This window comes from Bubalus kerabau, chromosome 14 (genome assembly GCF_029407905.1).
Source record: "Bubalus kerabau isolate K-KA32 ecotype Philippines breed swamp buffalo chromosome 14, PCC_UOA_SB_1v2, whole genome shotgun sequence".
Lineage (NCBI taxonomy): Eukaryota > Metazoa > Chordata > Mammalia > Artiodactyla > Bovidae > Bubalus > Bubalus kerabau.
Genome location: NC_073637.1, coordinates 4,971,332 through 4,986,574, shown reverse-complemented (window position 1 = coordinate 4,986,574; position 15,243 = coordinate 4,971,332). Strand labels below are relative to the sequence as shown.

Below are 15,243 nucleotides of genomic sequence, written 5' to 3'. Positions count from 1 at the left end.
CCCCAGGGCTAGATCACTTGGAACCGTCCAGAACTCCTCAGGGGCCTCTTCCCACACCCATGCCCACAGACGCTCCACACCGACAGAGACCACCATGGCTGTTGTTGCTTTAATTGTGGTAAAATACAAATGACATAGAATTTGCCATTTTCGCCATTTTAAGCGCACAGCTCCGCAGCGCTGAGTGCACTCACCTCGTGCAGCAGTCAGCAGCCTGCACCTCCAGAACTCTTCCGTCTTCCCACACTGAAGCTCTGTCTTCATTAAACACTGGCTCTCCACCCCCACAGCTCCCAGCACCCGCATACTCCTTCCCGACTCCGTGAATTTGTCTGCTCTAGGGGCCTCACGTAAGTTGCATCCCAAGTGTCAGTCCTCGGGTGACTGACGCATCTCACTGAGCATAGTGACCTCAAGGTTCGTCCAGCGCCAGCATTCCCCTGCTTTTAAAGGCTGAGTAATATTCCTCGGTGTGGCCCCCTTCTGTGAACCATGGGCATTCGTGTTGTCTCACCTTTGGGTGTCTGTGGATAATGCTGCTGTGAGCACAGGGGTGCCTGTAGCTTTGAGACTCGGCTTTCACTTCTTTTGACCCAGAAGTGGGATTGCTGGATTGGACGGGGAGACAATGACAGAGGCAAAGATGGAGAAAGACAGACAGCTACAAAGACAGACAGGCTGTTGGTGTGGGAGGTGCTGGTGAGAGAATAATTTGAATATTAAAATAGCTTTGTTTGTATCTTAAGCTGGTAGATTTGGTGGAACCTATTTAAGTAAGTAAATACCTCTTGGGCTTCCCTGGTGGCTCAGATGGTAAAGAATTGGCCTGTAATCAGGAGACCTGGGTTCCATCCCTGGATCGGGAAGAATTCCCTGGAGAAGGGAATGGCAACTCACTCCAATATTCTCACCTGGAGAATTCCAGGGACAGAGGAGCTTGGCAGGCCACAGTTTTGGCGGGTCACAAAGAGCTGGACATGACTGAGCGACTAACACTTTGCCTCTTACCTTTAAATGCCTCACAGGCTGGTGCAGGAATTAAGTCCAATGTTGAGAGCAACACCACAGTGCCTGGCCGGAGAGGGCAGCCCACACATTTTTTTTCTTTAATGTTTATTTATTTGGCTGTGTTGGGTCGTAGGATCAAACCTGAGCCCCCTGCATGGGGAGCACGGAGTCCCAGCCACTGGATCACCAGGGAGGTCCCCACATCTGTTTCTTTTCCATTGCTTCCTCAGGCCTCCACCACCCTGAGCATCCAGTCTGTGCCCCCAGGGCCGAGCAGGGCTGACACACAGTAGGTGCTCAGGCAGTGTCTGTTAAGTGCACAGCCAGCCTGGGTGCTGAGCAGCTCCACTCACGAGGGACAGCGGCAGGGCCCTGGCTGGTCACCTGGCTTTCCAGCTCTTGCAGGCGCGGGTGCAGAGAGAGAGGAGAGACAGACAGACGGAGAGAGACAGAGATGGAGAGAGAGGGAAGGAGAAGGAGGGAGAAAGACAGAGGGAGGGAGGGAGAGATGGACAGAGGGTCCCCCTGTCACTCTGGACCGCAGGTGGCAGACCAGCGTGTGTCCTTCCAGCCCCGCTTAGGCAGCCTCGGTGGAAGGTTCCTTGTTTCCCGTCGCTCACCTGTTGAGCTCTGTAAAGGCTTCCTTTAAGTCTTGGGGTGGAAGCAAGCACTAAACGCTGACATACGAGGTGATGATAACCACGTGTGGTTCAAAAAAGACAACCTAGCGGAGCCTGGCTAGCCCTCAAGCCAGCACCAAACACTGGGCGTGGACGGCTTGTGCTTAAGGTTGGTTTGGGCAGCTTCCAAGGGCAGTTCAAGTTGCTTTGGCTTAAGAGACCTGCTCATGCCTCTGTGTGCGTGCATGCGTGTATGTGTGTGTGTACTATGTGCATATACATGTGACGTGTGCGTTGTGTGCATGTGTGCTGTGTGCATATATGCAATGCGTGTGTTGTATGTATGTGTGTGTTGTGCGAATGTGTGTGTATATATGTGATGTGTGTGTGTTGCTGTTTGTTTGTTCAGAATAATTGACAAGGCTCTGACCCCACGGCCCTTACTTGGACATTGACAATCACCATGTGTACAGCAGTTTTTCTGTCTCCAAATCTTTCCATATTGATTACCTCATCCAAGCCTCAGAACCCCCAGGAGATGTTTTGTAGATGGAGAAACAACTGCTTACAGAGGGAACTCGAGGTCACAGCCCTAGGTCAGGGAGGCCGGGACTAGAACGCAGGCTCTAGAGTCCAAGTCCTCGGGTTATTCCATGACCCAAGATTAAGATGTAAAATCTTACATTTTCACTCACCTGATAACATACCCTCAAGAGATATAAAGAAAAAACTGGCCCCCTAAAGTTAAGGATTAGGATATAGGATTAGAGGAGCCAGCAACTAATTGCTGCCAGGAGGTTAACAGAGGCTTCACTGAGGAGGAGGGGTTTCAGCTGGGTCCTCAAGGCTGAGCAGGAGTTTTCTAGATGGACTTACAGCAGGAGTAATAAGAACTATTTCCTGAATCCTTTGCTTACACCACATCACTCAACTCCTACAACAATCCTGTGATGTGGGCTTGTTAAATTCCCAGCATTTAAATGAGGATGCTGAGGCCAAAAGAGCTGAGGTACTTTGACTAAGATGATGAAGCCAGTGAGTGATGAATCCAGGGTTTGGAATGAGATCTGTCTGCTTCCAGAGCTGGGTGCTTTACCTGGAGGCTACCCTGTCTCATGTGTAATAGGCGTCACGTTTGCTTGTTTTAATCACTTGTTTGACTTGTGTCTGAGACTCCCTGGGACTGCAAGGAGAGCCAACCAGTCCATCCTAAAGGAGATCAGTCCTGGGTGTTCATTGGAAGGACTGATGCTAAAGCTGAAACTCCAACACTTTGGCCGCCTCATGCGAAGAGTTGACTCATTGGAAAAGACCCTGATGCTGGGAGGGATTGGGGGCAAGAGGAGAAGGGGACGACAGAGGATGAGATGGCTGGATGGCATCACCCACTCGATGGACATGGGTTTGAGTAAACTCCAGGAGTTGGTGATGGACAGGGAGGCCTGGCGTGCTGTGATTCATGGGGTCACTGAGTTGGACACGACTGAGCGACTGAACTGAACTGAACTGAACTTGACTTGTGTCTGAAGTATTTATTTGAGGAAGACAAGAAATTGAGTGGCCTCAATTGGGCTATCAATTGTAAAGAAATTCTCAAAAAAGTCGAACTGTAATAGATGCCTTCTTACCTGAGACACAGACAAAACACACACCTTCCAGAATACTGATATGCCTACTGCCAACTAGTGGCGGCATATATAATTGCAAGGAGAGTGTATGAGGGCGTTTTACCGAGTAACCAAAAACCTAAATAAAGAGACAGTGTAGGCTGCAATCCATGGGGTCGCTGAGGGTCGGACACGACTGAGCGACTTCACTTTCACTTTTCACTTTCATGCATTGGAGAAGGAAATGGCAACCCACTCCAGTGTTCTTGCTTGGAGAATCCCAGGGACGGGGGAGCCTGGTGGGCTGCCGTCTACGGGGTCACACAGAGTCGGACACGACTGAAGTGACTTAGCAGCAGCAGCAGCAAACGTTGGAACCTGGCATCAAGTTGTTCGGTAAATATGAAGAGATCATTGCCAAGTGGTCTGCCACTGGTCTTGTTTCACAGTGCCCATGATTTCTTTTTTCCCTATTTTAAAAGTAAGTTGTTTTCTTTTAGAAATTAAAGGGGAGAAATAGCAATCATCCATCATCTCGTCATCTCAGTATTCAGTTTCCACTACTAATTCTGGCTGATAAGTTTCCTTCCCATCTCTCTTTTTAAGGAAAAAAAAGTCACATTAAAACATAAGTGACACCTGTTCATTATAAAGAATTCAAAACATGCTGTAAATTCCCAAAACAGAAGTAAAAAACCAACCCAAATCCAGCCAGCTGAAAATAGCCATTAGAAGGGACTTCCTTGGGGGTCCAGTGCTTAAGACTCCTTATTTCCACTGCAGCAGGCCTGGCTTTGACCCCTTGTCAGGGAGCTAGTACCCTGAGTGCTGCGTGGGGCCAAAAAAAAAAAAAAGACCCATTAACATTAGATGAACATCATTTTGAACAACTCCACAAATACACAAAAACCAGAAGGGTGAGTAAGGGACAGATGGGTGGAAATGATTTTATAAAACCAGAAGACTCATATCTTGGATTCTATTTTTAATCTAATTTTACTTGACTTGAACAGAAGAAAAAGAAAAGGGAGTTCATAGAATTGCTGAATTCATATAAATATTCCTTCTATAGAAGAGATATTTTCCCTTAAACATCCCTCTAAATTTAAGAAAGGAAACTGTGGAGTTATTATAAGGTTGAAGTCCTTTATGACATCTTTCAAGGTCATATTTCTATTTCTATTTGTATAGAATCACTGCTTGCTGTGAAAGATGAGCTAACTGGGCCAGACACATGGGCATGGGCACACAGTTCTGAAGATCCTGAAGTCCTTGTGTGTGCCAGTTGGGAGACATGGGCGGTGGACTCTCTCCCCAGCACTCTCCCCCTGTCCTGGCCACCCTGATCCCACCCCCAGGACCAGTCCCAGCCCCCGTCTCCCCAGGATCCACAGCTACAGAGCAAAGGGGAACCTGGATCCTTCTCCCTGAGCCCCCTTCAACACCCTCACCCCAACCCAAATAGCTTGGTTTTCATCGGTTTCATCTGTTTCAAGGGGGTTGAAAGCAGTTGGAAAACCACTCCCCTGGGCTAGCACACAGGCCTTGCAGCTTTGCGTGGTCCCTGAGTTTCAGACAGCAGAGACCTTTCTGCCTAAGCCCATATAGCTCATTAAGAAGTGGAAGAGCATGTCTGTAATCACGGTGTAATTACCTTGCCTCCTAATTGGTAGCAGACACAGGCCTGCGGGTATGGAAACTCCCCAGTGAGCTGGCTCCAAACAGATGAGGCAGAAGGTGCAGGCGGCCAGGAGTGTGTGGAGGCTGAAGGAAGGGGGCGAGCTCTGCTGGAGTTCCGCTCTGGCCGGCCCAGAGCCCAGGTCCTCATGCTCAAGATCTCTGATCCTGTGAGAGGTGTCCACTCAAAGCTGTCTCCTCTCTGAAGCCCTCCCTGTTTGCTCCCACAGGCACACTCCTGCACCACATTCATCAGAACCAGTTGCCTTATTCTATGGTGTGTGGTCCTTGTGTTTGTCTCCCCATTAGACCAGCGACTTTTGGGGGGCACGGGCCTAACACAGAGTCGTGAAAGAATGAACGATGGAAGGAATGAATGCATGGCCACCTTTGGGTCTGGGGCCTAGCTTGCGGGATGCGCTTCCACAGGAGGTGGAGGGCCGGGGGAAGGCAGCCTCTCTGGTGCTTTGCCATGACTGTCTCAAGGTGCAGAAGCACCTCGGGGTCATCGGATGTTCATTTTCTTCTCATCCCTGGTGGCTCAGACAGTAAAGAATCTGCCTGCAGTGCAGGAAACCTGGGTTCAATCCCTGGATGGGGAAGATCCCCTAGAGAAGGGAATAGCGACCCACTTCAGTATTCTTGCCTGGAGAATCCCATGGACAGAGGAGCCTGCAGACTACAGTCCATGAGGTCGCAAAGGGTTGGACATGACTGAGTGACTAACACTTTCACTTTTTCTTTTCAGTAATAATAATGACATTCTTGGTAAAATTCAGATAGTCACAGAACTGTGCAAAGTGAGTGCTACGCACTGTCCTTTCCTCCCAACCCTGGTTCCAGTTCTGTCTTCAGAGGCGACCTCTGCTGGACCTACTTGTCTTCAGTGGAAAGTCTGGGGAGACCGATGGGTCTGACCAGTTCTGCTCCCCACTTGAGATGGGTCCAGCTTGCAAGAGGGGCTCTGAGGTGCACACATAACACCCTTTGCCTTGGCCCGCGTGTCCCTCTCAGCGCTGCCTGTGCCCCAGCTGGCCGGCCCCACGGCTGAGGGCTTCTGGGCAGAACCTGCTCCTCCTCTCCAGGTGGCTGGCGCAGAGTCTGCTCGTGGCCAGTGACCTTGCCTCCCTGACCCTTGATCTCTTCATCTGTAACTCCTCAAACTAACTGCCAGGGTGGTTGTGAGGGCTGAGAGGCACTGGGTATTAACACCTGGCTCAGACCGTGATAAATACCCATCTTTAACTCCCTTTTCCCACCTTAAGCCCACCTGTGACCTATGATGGGCTTGGAAGTAGCAGGCCTGCTTGTGCTTCAAGTCTCGAGGTGTTGATGAATGTGTGCGTTTACAGAAGCCTCCTGAACCCAGCGGCGGTCTCAGCTCCATTCCGTGGCTCAGTCGTGTCAGACTCTTCGCGACCCCATGGCCTGCAGCCCTGTCCATCACCAACTCCCAGAGCTTGCTCAGACTCAGGTCCATCGAGTCAGTGATGCCATCCAACCATGGTGACAGTCTATCACCTGTTGATTCCACTCTGGACCCTCAGGGAACAGAGCCCAGTGAGCCGGGACCAGGGAGGAAGCTGTCGTTGGCCACAGAGGGGTGAGATCTGTGCTGGCAAGTGTGAGGGGCAACGGTGAGCAGGAGCAGCCTGCCTGGGTGAGTCTGTGTGAACGTGGGAGCGTGGCCTGAAGGACGTACACCTCCCCGTCTCCCCTCTCTCTTTCCTGACTCCCTCCCTCCTTTCCCACCTTGTGTCTTCACTGAGCATCTGCCTGGCCCAGGGGCTGGAGGTTCAGGAAAAGGCCGACATGGAAGTTTGTATCCCTAAGACCTCCCATTCCCATGGGAGCGTCGGGTCCAAGTGCAACAAGGGAATGGCTGTGATGAAGGCGGGTGTGGGAGGCAGCGGGAGCCTCTGGCCTCAGGGAAGCCAGGACGAGGAAGGCCATTGCAGGCGGAGGGAACTGCAGGCACAGAGGCTGTAAGGAGCCCGCCTGGCCTGCAAACTGCCCAGGACTCTTCCCTGTGAGCGGTGATGGGGAGTCAGGCCAGTCCAGTAGGGAGGTTGGGGGTGGGGGTCTGGAGCCCTTGCTCCGGGAAGGGGCTGGGCCGGAGTCCTGTGACTCACTTCCGGGACCCTCTGCCTCCTTGACCTCCTGTGCTCCCTGGCTGCTTGGGGAGGAAGTAGCCAGGCCTCAGCTGAAAGAAGGAGGCTTTGATGTTGGAGAAGGGAGTGAGGAAGGAGGGGCTGGGGTGAAGTTCTGGATGCCGTTCAGGAATCTGCTCCTCCTCCGACACCATGGCAACCAGGAGCAGCTGGGGGAGCTGCCTGCGGGGGTGGGAGCCTTGGAGCTGCTTGGATGGGGGTGAGCCGGGCTGGGGGCAAAGACCTCTTGCTCTCACTCCCCGCCTGCCCAGCCCAGGGAGAGGGAGAGGGCGGCTCTGGGGGCTGGGCATGCCGCTCCCCCTGTCTGAGCCTCAGTTTTGGGGTCTGTAATATGGGGGTAACAATGCAGTATCCAGCCCAGGTTCTCTGGGAAGCGGACATCCCAGCAGGGTTAATTAGGGGAGCACCCTGAGCAGCCCTCCCCTCCCTGAATCTCAGTATTCAGGGCGGAGTGGGGGAGGGCATCGCCATGGGGGAGACCTTGAGCCACGTGGCCACGCAGAGGTCTCCACACCCGCTGGGCTCATCTCTGAGCGCAGGAGCCCAGAGGCGACGGGGTGTGGCTTGAATGGAGCTCCGGGGTTCAGAGAGGGCAGGTGGGTCCTGGTCTGCCACCCACAGTTGGAGGTCTGAGTGGGGGTCTCCTGGGCGCCCCACTACCCAGATCCGTCCCCCTGGCCAGAGTACCAGGGCTGAGGAGATGGGAGAGGGATGAGCCCTGTGTCTGTCCTGGGGCTGCTGAACGAATGCCTGCGATAGACTTGAAAACCCAGAAATTCATCCTTTGGAGGCAGGAATCTGAAATCAAGGTGCCAGCAGGACCCAGTTCTCTCTGGAAGCTTCCAGGGCACGGTCCTCCCTGCCCCTCCCTGCTCTGGTGGCTCCCCATGTCGTGTAGCTGAGGCCACCTCACTCGAGTCTCTGCCTCTGTCCTCACGTGGCCTCCTCCCGGGTCTCTGTCCCTCCTCTTCTTACAAGGACACCAGTCCTTGGATCCAGCTCCCGCCCCACCCGATCTGACCTCACCCTAACCACTGACATCTGCCAAGGCTATTTCCACATACAGTCACACGCTGCGGTTCTGGGTAATCATGAATTGTGGGGGCACACTCTTCAACCCACTACAAGCCTCATTTGGGCAGCATGGGTGGGAGCCCCAGGCCAGTGTGAAGCCAGGGTCCTGGGGAGGGGCCCTTGGGGTGATGATCAGGGGACCCAGAACGTGGGCTGGAGTCTGTTTTTTGAGGTGGGAGTGGGTCAGTGTGTGTGTGGAAAGAACTGGCAGACAGAAGGTGGGATTGAGCCAGGAGGGTCCCTGCCCCACCTCCCCACCCTGCCACACACACTCGTACACCCCCCCACACACATGTACACAAACACACATGTACACACACACACACAGGTCCACACGTGCACGCACATGTACACAAACGTACATGTATACACATACACCCATGTGCACATGTACACACATGTATACACATACACATGTGTGCGCGCACACACACACATGCATACACAGACACACACAGACACACAGACACACAGGGCAGTGTCATTTCCCATTTTGCCCGCCACGGCCAGGACCTCCCTCCTGCTGTCCCTGGAGGCTCCTCCCAAGCCCCAGCGAGTGACTCTGAGGCCCAGTGTGACCCTGGGCCCAGAAATGTGGGTGCCTCACCTGGACAGGGGGTGGGTGACAAGGGGTGTGCCCCCCCAGGGTACTCCCCTGGAGCCGCAGTTGCCTCCTCAGCCAGATGGGGTAACACTGTGAGGGGTTGGAGGCTCCACAGGGGGACTGGGAGTGACTCCAGTCCAGGAGCAGCCCTGCTCCAGGAGGGATGAGGGACCTGTGAAGAAGCTGGGGCCCCCCCCCCAATGCGGGGTCTGAGCAGGCAGAGCCCCGGGTGCAGACCCCCTTCCCTTCTCCCTTCCCCTCCGCCTTCTCCTCCCCCTTCCCCTCCCCAACTCCTCCCCAGCCCCTCCCCATCTCCTCCCCAGTCCTTCTCCTTCCCATCTGCAGCCCCCTCCCCAGCCCCTCCCCAGCCCCTCCCCCAGCCCCTCCCCAGTTCCTCTCACCCCTCCCCCAGCCCCTCCCCAGTTCCTCTCACCCCTCCCCAGCCCCTCCCCCTGCTCCCCTCCCCAGCCCTCCCCCCTGCTCTCCTCCCTAGCCCTTCCCTCAGCCCCTCCCCATGCTCTCCTCCCCAGCCCCGCCCCAGTCCTTCCCCAGCCCCTCCCCCAGCCCGTCCCCGGCCCCTCCTCCTGCTCTCCACCCCAGTCCCTCCCCAACCCCTCCCCCTGCTCTCCTCCCCAGGCCCTCCCCCAGCCCTTCCCCCTGCTTTCCTTCCCTGCCCCTCCCCCTGCTCTCCTTCCCAGCCCCTCCCCCTCCCCTCCCCAGCCCCTCCCCAGCCCCTCCTGCTGTCCTCCTCTTCTTCTGCATGGGGGCCTCTCCTGCCCTCCCGCCCTCCTCCTGCCCCAGTTTCCGGGTCTTCCCAGTGAAACTCGGAGAACAGGCAGCTCCCGGCCCACCCCACTGCCTCCCTTCCTCCTCCCTTTCCAGGAACGTCTGGGAACGAGGCGGAATGAGGCAGGTGGGGGCCCGTGAAGCCGGGCGGACGTGGGCTGCACACAGTAGGGCCACAGGAGTCCAGCTCCCGGCTGCCAGGCCCTTCCCAGGCCAAGTTCATCTGGGGAGGCCCGGGGCACCCCAGGTTCTCACCTGGCCTCCCACAGCCTCCCCACACGCAGCGCTCCCTGCACGGCCGCCCTCCCCTGGCCCCGGGGCCCCACCCCTGTCAGCGCTGACAATGACAGCAGCCCCCCCCAGGGCCCACCGCTCAGCCCCAGGCGCACCGTCTGGGTCCTGAGACGCTCTCCTGGGTTCTTGTGCAGGAAGCGGGTGGCCAGGGCGGGGCGGCCTGTGAAATCCAGACCAGGGTCCCGCTCCCCACCCACCTGGAGCTGCACTCTCCTAGCAAACGGATACTCCGCCCCCTGACGGCCGAGTGGGGACCCGTGTGCAGGCCTAACCATTGACAGTTTGGAGATACTGGGGTGCTGGGTCAGAGCAGGCCTCGGCTTGGGCCCAGCAAGGGGAGCCCCTCCCTCACCCTGGCACCTGGGAGTCTGCCCTCTGTCCCGCCCTGTCCCCCCAGCTGGTGCCCTTGGCTCTGGTGAGGTGGGGGCCTCATGTGGAGACCGCCCCCTTCCCTCTCCATCTGTGGCTCAGATGACGAAAGACCATTATTTATTCTTTGGCTTCCGCTTGCCTGCTGCTCTGGCAGTTTTTGTTTTTTTTTTTACCTTGAAAAGAAGATGGATTCTGGATCCTGCACAAACCACCCAGCTGACTTCCTGCACTAACTGAGGAGAGATGGTGCCTGGTGGAGTTGACAGCCGGCCCCCTGGAGGAGCCGCAGCTCCTGCTGGGGAGGAGAGGCCGGGATCCACAGACGAGAGGGTCCCCACGCATTCTGCGCCCTGATCTCGTTCCCAGGGCCGCTGCCTGCTGCCCCTGGAGGTCCCCCTGCGGTCTCTCACTAAGTTGCCCTTGGCCGACCTCTGTCGCTGGTCACCAAGAGAGGCCTGACCAAGGAGCCTGCCGACGGCAGCTGGAGGGTCCAGAGGCTTCTCTGCCCCTGACCTGGATGGCACTGGCCTTTTCACTGGTCCTCCTGTCTCCCCTCTGGCCCCCTCCAGCCCTTTCCAGCCCTAGGCCACAGAAAGGTTCCAAGCCCAGCCCTGGCCTATTCACCCCCTTGTGTTCAGCCCGCCAGCGGTTCTCCGTGACTAGCAGCCTCTGCACGCCCCTCCAGAGCCTCCCCCTGGGGCAGCAATTCTGAACGCCCTGTGCCTCTGCCCACTTTTTCATGCCTCTGGGCCTCCATTCATGCGGTTCCCTCTGATGGAACGCCTTTCCTGTCCTCCTCACCTCCTTGCCCATCATCAGCACCTGTCCTCGAAGCCGGGCCGCTCGCACGGGGCATAAGGCAGGATGGTGAGCGTGTGGGTGCTGCCACACCACCTGTGCGCTCACCCCAGCTCTGCCCCTTACTGCGCGATCTCAAGCAAGCTCCCACACCTCTCTGTGTCTCGGTTCCTCACAGTTACACGCGAGAATAACTGCCCCCACGGGCTGCCGGGCGGCTGTGGTGAGTTAGGCGTGTGTCTGCACGTGGGCAGCTCTGCAGAGCATGAGGTGTTGTTACCATCAGAGCCCGCGGCCTGTGGCCCTGGGAGATGATGGCCTGGACGGGGACCTCCCGGAGGCAGACCCTGGTTTCCCCCAGCACTGTGCGCAGGGCCTGGTCCTGAGGCCAGCGGCACCCCAGAGCTCAACTGGGACCTGTCCACATGTGGCAAGGGGGACGGGCCTAGGGCAGCGCAGTGACCGCCTGACTCCAAACCAGTTTCCAGCCTCCCATCCCCTCCCCACCCCCAAACCAGAACTGTTGCGGTTTCCACCCCCATAGCTCTCCAGTCTCCAGTCTCTCCTGATGCAGCAGGGACCGGCGTCCCCTGGTGGCTGGTGCTCTTTACTGCAGAAAGTTTTCACCAATGAATGACGACCTTGGCCAGATATCCTCATTTCATAGGTAAGAAGCAGGCCTTAGAGCCGCCAGCTCACTCAGTTGGAAAGTGGCAGAGCCTGGGTTTGGAATCAGGACTGATGCCCCAGCTGATATGAGGGTTCCTGTTTTTGCTTCCCCAGGAAGCTCTGAGTCCCTCTGCCTTCCCTGTGTGCTAAGTCTCTTCAGTCGTGTTCAACTCTTTGCGACCCTAGGGACTGTAGCCCACCAGGCTCCTCTGTCCATGGGATTCTCCAGGCAAGAATACTGGAGTGGGTTGCCATTTCTTCCTACAGGGATCTTCCCAACCCATGGATTGAACCTACATCTCTTACATCTCCTGCACTGGCAGGTGGATTCTTTACCACTAGTGCCAGCTGGGAAACCATCTGCCCTCCCTTCCTCTTGCCAAATGTGCCCATCCCAAGGCCCCCCACCAAGTCACATCCCTGGGCTGAGCATGAACTCAGGCCGACCCAGGGCTGCTAGGAGCTCCTGGAGAGCGAGGGTCAGTGCAGCCAGAGATAAATGAGGTGCTGTCCTGCTTCTGGGGCCACACTCTGGTGAACAAGTCAGCGCAGAAGTCACTCAGTATGCTGGTAGGATGACTACACGGCTAAGTAAGTGTACTCAGCGACTGGCACACAGCTGTCGTTTCTCCAATTAGTAAACTCTTACTCATCCGTCAAATCCCTGTTCAGGGTCACCTCTTCCAGAAAGGAAGCCTATTCTGAAACCCTTCAAACAGGTCTCCGACTGCATTTCACTCTAGAGGAAGACGCTGCAAACAAAGCACTGTGGGGGGCAGTCACTTGCAGAAACAGCAACGGAGGAGGAGGAGTGAAGATGCTCAGGGGAGGCTTCTTGGAGGAAGGGGTAGGTTTTGGAACTAGCCTGGAAGAGGGACATATTGGGGGGTGGTGATGCTATGGAGGGGACTGAGTAAGGGAGCTGCTCACCTCAAATACCTCAAAATACCACAAACCAGGTGGCTTAGGGCAACAGAAACTGATTGTGTGAAATCAAATGTTGACTGTGTTCCCTCTGAAGGCTCTGGGAAATGATCCTTCCTTGCCTCCTCCTGGCTCCTGCCCGCTGCCAGCGGCCCTTGGTGTTCCTGCCTTGGAGCCGTTAGTCCACCCTCTCTTTCCTCCGTGTGTGCCTGTGTCCGAATCCCCCTTATAAGGACAAATCCACCTTATGCTGCTGCTGCTGCTAAGTCGCCTCAGTCGTGTCCGATTCTCTGCGACCCCATAGACGGCAGCCTACCAGGCTCCCCCATCCCTGGGATTCTCCAGGAAAGAATACTGGAGTGGGTTGCCGTTTCCTTCTCCAATGCATGAAAGTGAAAAGTGAAAATGAAGTCACTCAGTCGTGTCCGACTCCTAGCAACCTCATGGACTGCAGCCTACCAGGCTCCTCCATCCATGGGATTTTCCAGGCAAGAGTACTGGAGTAGGGTGCCATTGCCTTCTCTGAATCCACCTTATAGGGTCCTCCTTATTCCGTCTGTGCATGTGTGTGCTCAGTGGTTCCATCGTGTCAGACTCTCTGTGGCCCCATGGACTGTAACCCATCATCTGCAAAGACCCTACTTCCCAATAAGGTCACATTCAAGGTACCAGGGGGTACCTTTAGTGGGGAGGAGACACAATCGGACTTGTTACAGTAAGTGAAGGTGTGGAGGCTGGGGAGACTAGTTCACATGTGAGAAGAGTGGGGGTCAAATTGGGGAGAGCCAAGGAGGCAGAGTAGGTGAGTGAAGATGCTAGAGATGTTCGGAGGTCATCACAGAAGGCCTGATGCCTTGGGGCTGAGGCACTAGGGGGAATGGGGTCAGCTAGGAGCCTGGAAAGGCCAGACGGGGTCATACCAGGCCCAGGGCTTAAGCCCTGATGCAGAGGTGGGCTTCAAGCTCATCAGTCACTTGCATCTCCTCATTTAACCTTCATGACGGCCCCTTGCTGCTGCTGCTGCTAAGTCGCTTCAATTGTGCCCGACTCTGTGCAGCCACCTAGATGGCAGCCCACCAATCTCCACTGTCCCCGGAATTCTCCAGGCAAGAACACTGGAGTGGGTTGCCATTTTCTTCCCCCAATGCATGAAAGAGAAAAGTGAAAGTGAAGTCGCTCAGTCATGTCCGACTGTTCGCGACCCCATGGACTGCGGCCCACCAGACTTCTCCATCCATGGGGTTTTCCAGGCAAGAGTACTGGAGTGGGGTTGCCATTGCCTTCTCTGATGATGGCCCCTTAGGTGGCTACTATTAGGCCCCAGTTTACAGAGAATGGGGCTTCTCCAGTGGCTCAGTGGTAAAGAATCCACCTGCAGCATGGGAACCACAGGAGACCTGGGTTTGATCTCTGGGTCGGGAAGATCCCCTGGAGAAGGAAATGGCAACCAATGCCAGTCTTCTTGCCTGGGAAATCCCATGGACAGAGGAGCCTGGAAGGCTACATACAGTCCGTAGGGCGCAAAGAATCAGACATGATTGAAGTGACTTGGCATGCACGCATGTACAGAGGAGGAGAAAAGCTCAACGACTGACACCTAGAAGTGCTCAACCAGGTTTGAACCCCCTGAAACTCCAGGCCAGTGTGCTGTGTCACACAGCTGCCCGGCAAAGGTTAGGATTTCATGTTTGATTTGAGGACCTGTATCCTGCCACAGCCTTTCCTTCTTCTTGGTTCTCAGAGCTGGAGATGTCTCTGGAGACAGTGGCCTCATATCCCATGACTTGGTTTATATGCCCTCAGAGGTGTCCCATGTGGTCGGTTTATTGTTAACCTGATTTGTGAGTATTGGTTTTGTCTGGCTGGCTGAATTTTGAAGGAGATTCAACAAAATCAGCAACAGTTCTGGTCCTCGGCAGTGAGGGAGCCGGCTGGGCCCCTGCACACACTGGCTCGCTTAAATCTCCCAGAGCTGTGCAAGGTCGGAGAACCAGCTCCACGGAGCTCCTGGTTCCAAGTGGCAGAGCTGTGCACCAGGATCTGTGTGATGCCAAGTCCATGCTCACGGTCCTCATCCCTACAGATGACCTCTGACCAGCTGAGCCCGGCCGGGCAGGGGACAGTCCCCCTCCCCTCCTGTGAGGATCCAGGAGAGCTGTTCTGTCTATGAAGCCCTCTATATCCCTTGGCTTCACTGTGGAAAACAGTATGGGAATTCTTAAAAAAACTAAATGTAGATCTACAGACCCCCTTTCTGAGTTTACACCCAAAATCATTAAAAGCAGAGACTCGATCAAATGTCTGTGCACCTGTTCACAGCGTCGTTATTCACAATGGCCCAAAGGCGGAGACAACCTATTTACCCACAGGCCAATGAATGGATAAGCAAAGAGGGTCCACACACAGACCAATGAGCGGATGAGTAACAGGGATCCACACACACTAGAAGATATTAATATTCAGTCTTTAAAAAAGAAGTTCTGGCAGATGCTACAGCCTGGATGAACCTTGAGGGCAGTATGCTCAGTGAGATAAGCCGGTCACAAAAGGCCAAATGCTGTAGGATCCCACTTACATAAGGGACCCAATGTAGTCTTGTTCACGGAGACAGAAAGCGGGATGACGGGGGCCAGGGACGG

At 55.4% G+C, this 15,243-nt stretch overlaps 1 long non-coding RNA gene across 8 annotated transcripts; it reads left to right on the top strand.

The window, feature by feature from the left end:
- Positions 1 to 4,919: 4,919 nt before the first annotated feature.
- LOC129626548 (uncharacterized) lies at positions 4,920 to 14,902 on the top strand. Of its 8 annotated transcripts, XR_008702002.1 has the most exons (6): positions 4,920 to 5,055; positions 5,143 to 5,189; positions 6,265 to 6,572; positions 11,556 to 11,678; positions 12,424 to 12,527; positions 14,346 to 14,902. It is a non-coding gene; the product is annotated as an uncharacterized LOC129626548 (long non-coding RNA). The 8 variants fall into 8 exon arrangements; XR_008702005.1 differs by having other exon boundaries at positions 4,980 to 5,189; positions 6,460 to 6,572; XR_008702000.1 differs by having other exon boundaries at positions 4,985 to 5,189.
- The last annotated feature ends 341 nt before the right edge of the window (positions 14,903 to 15,243 follow it).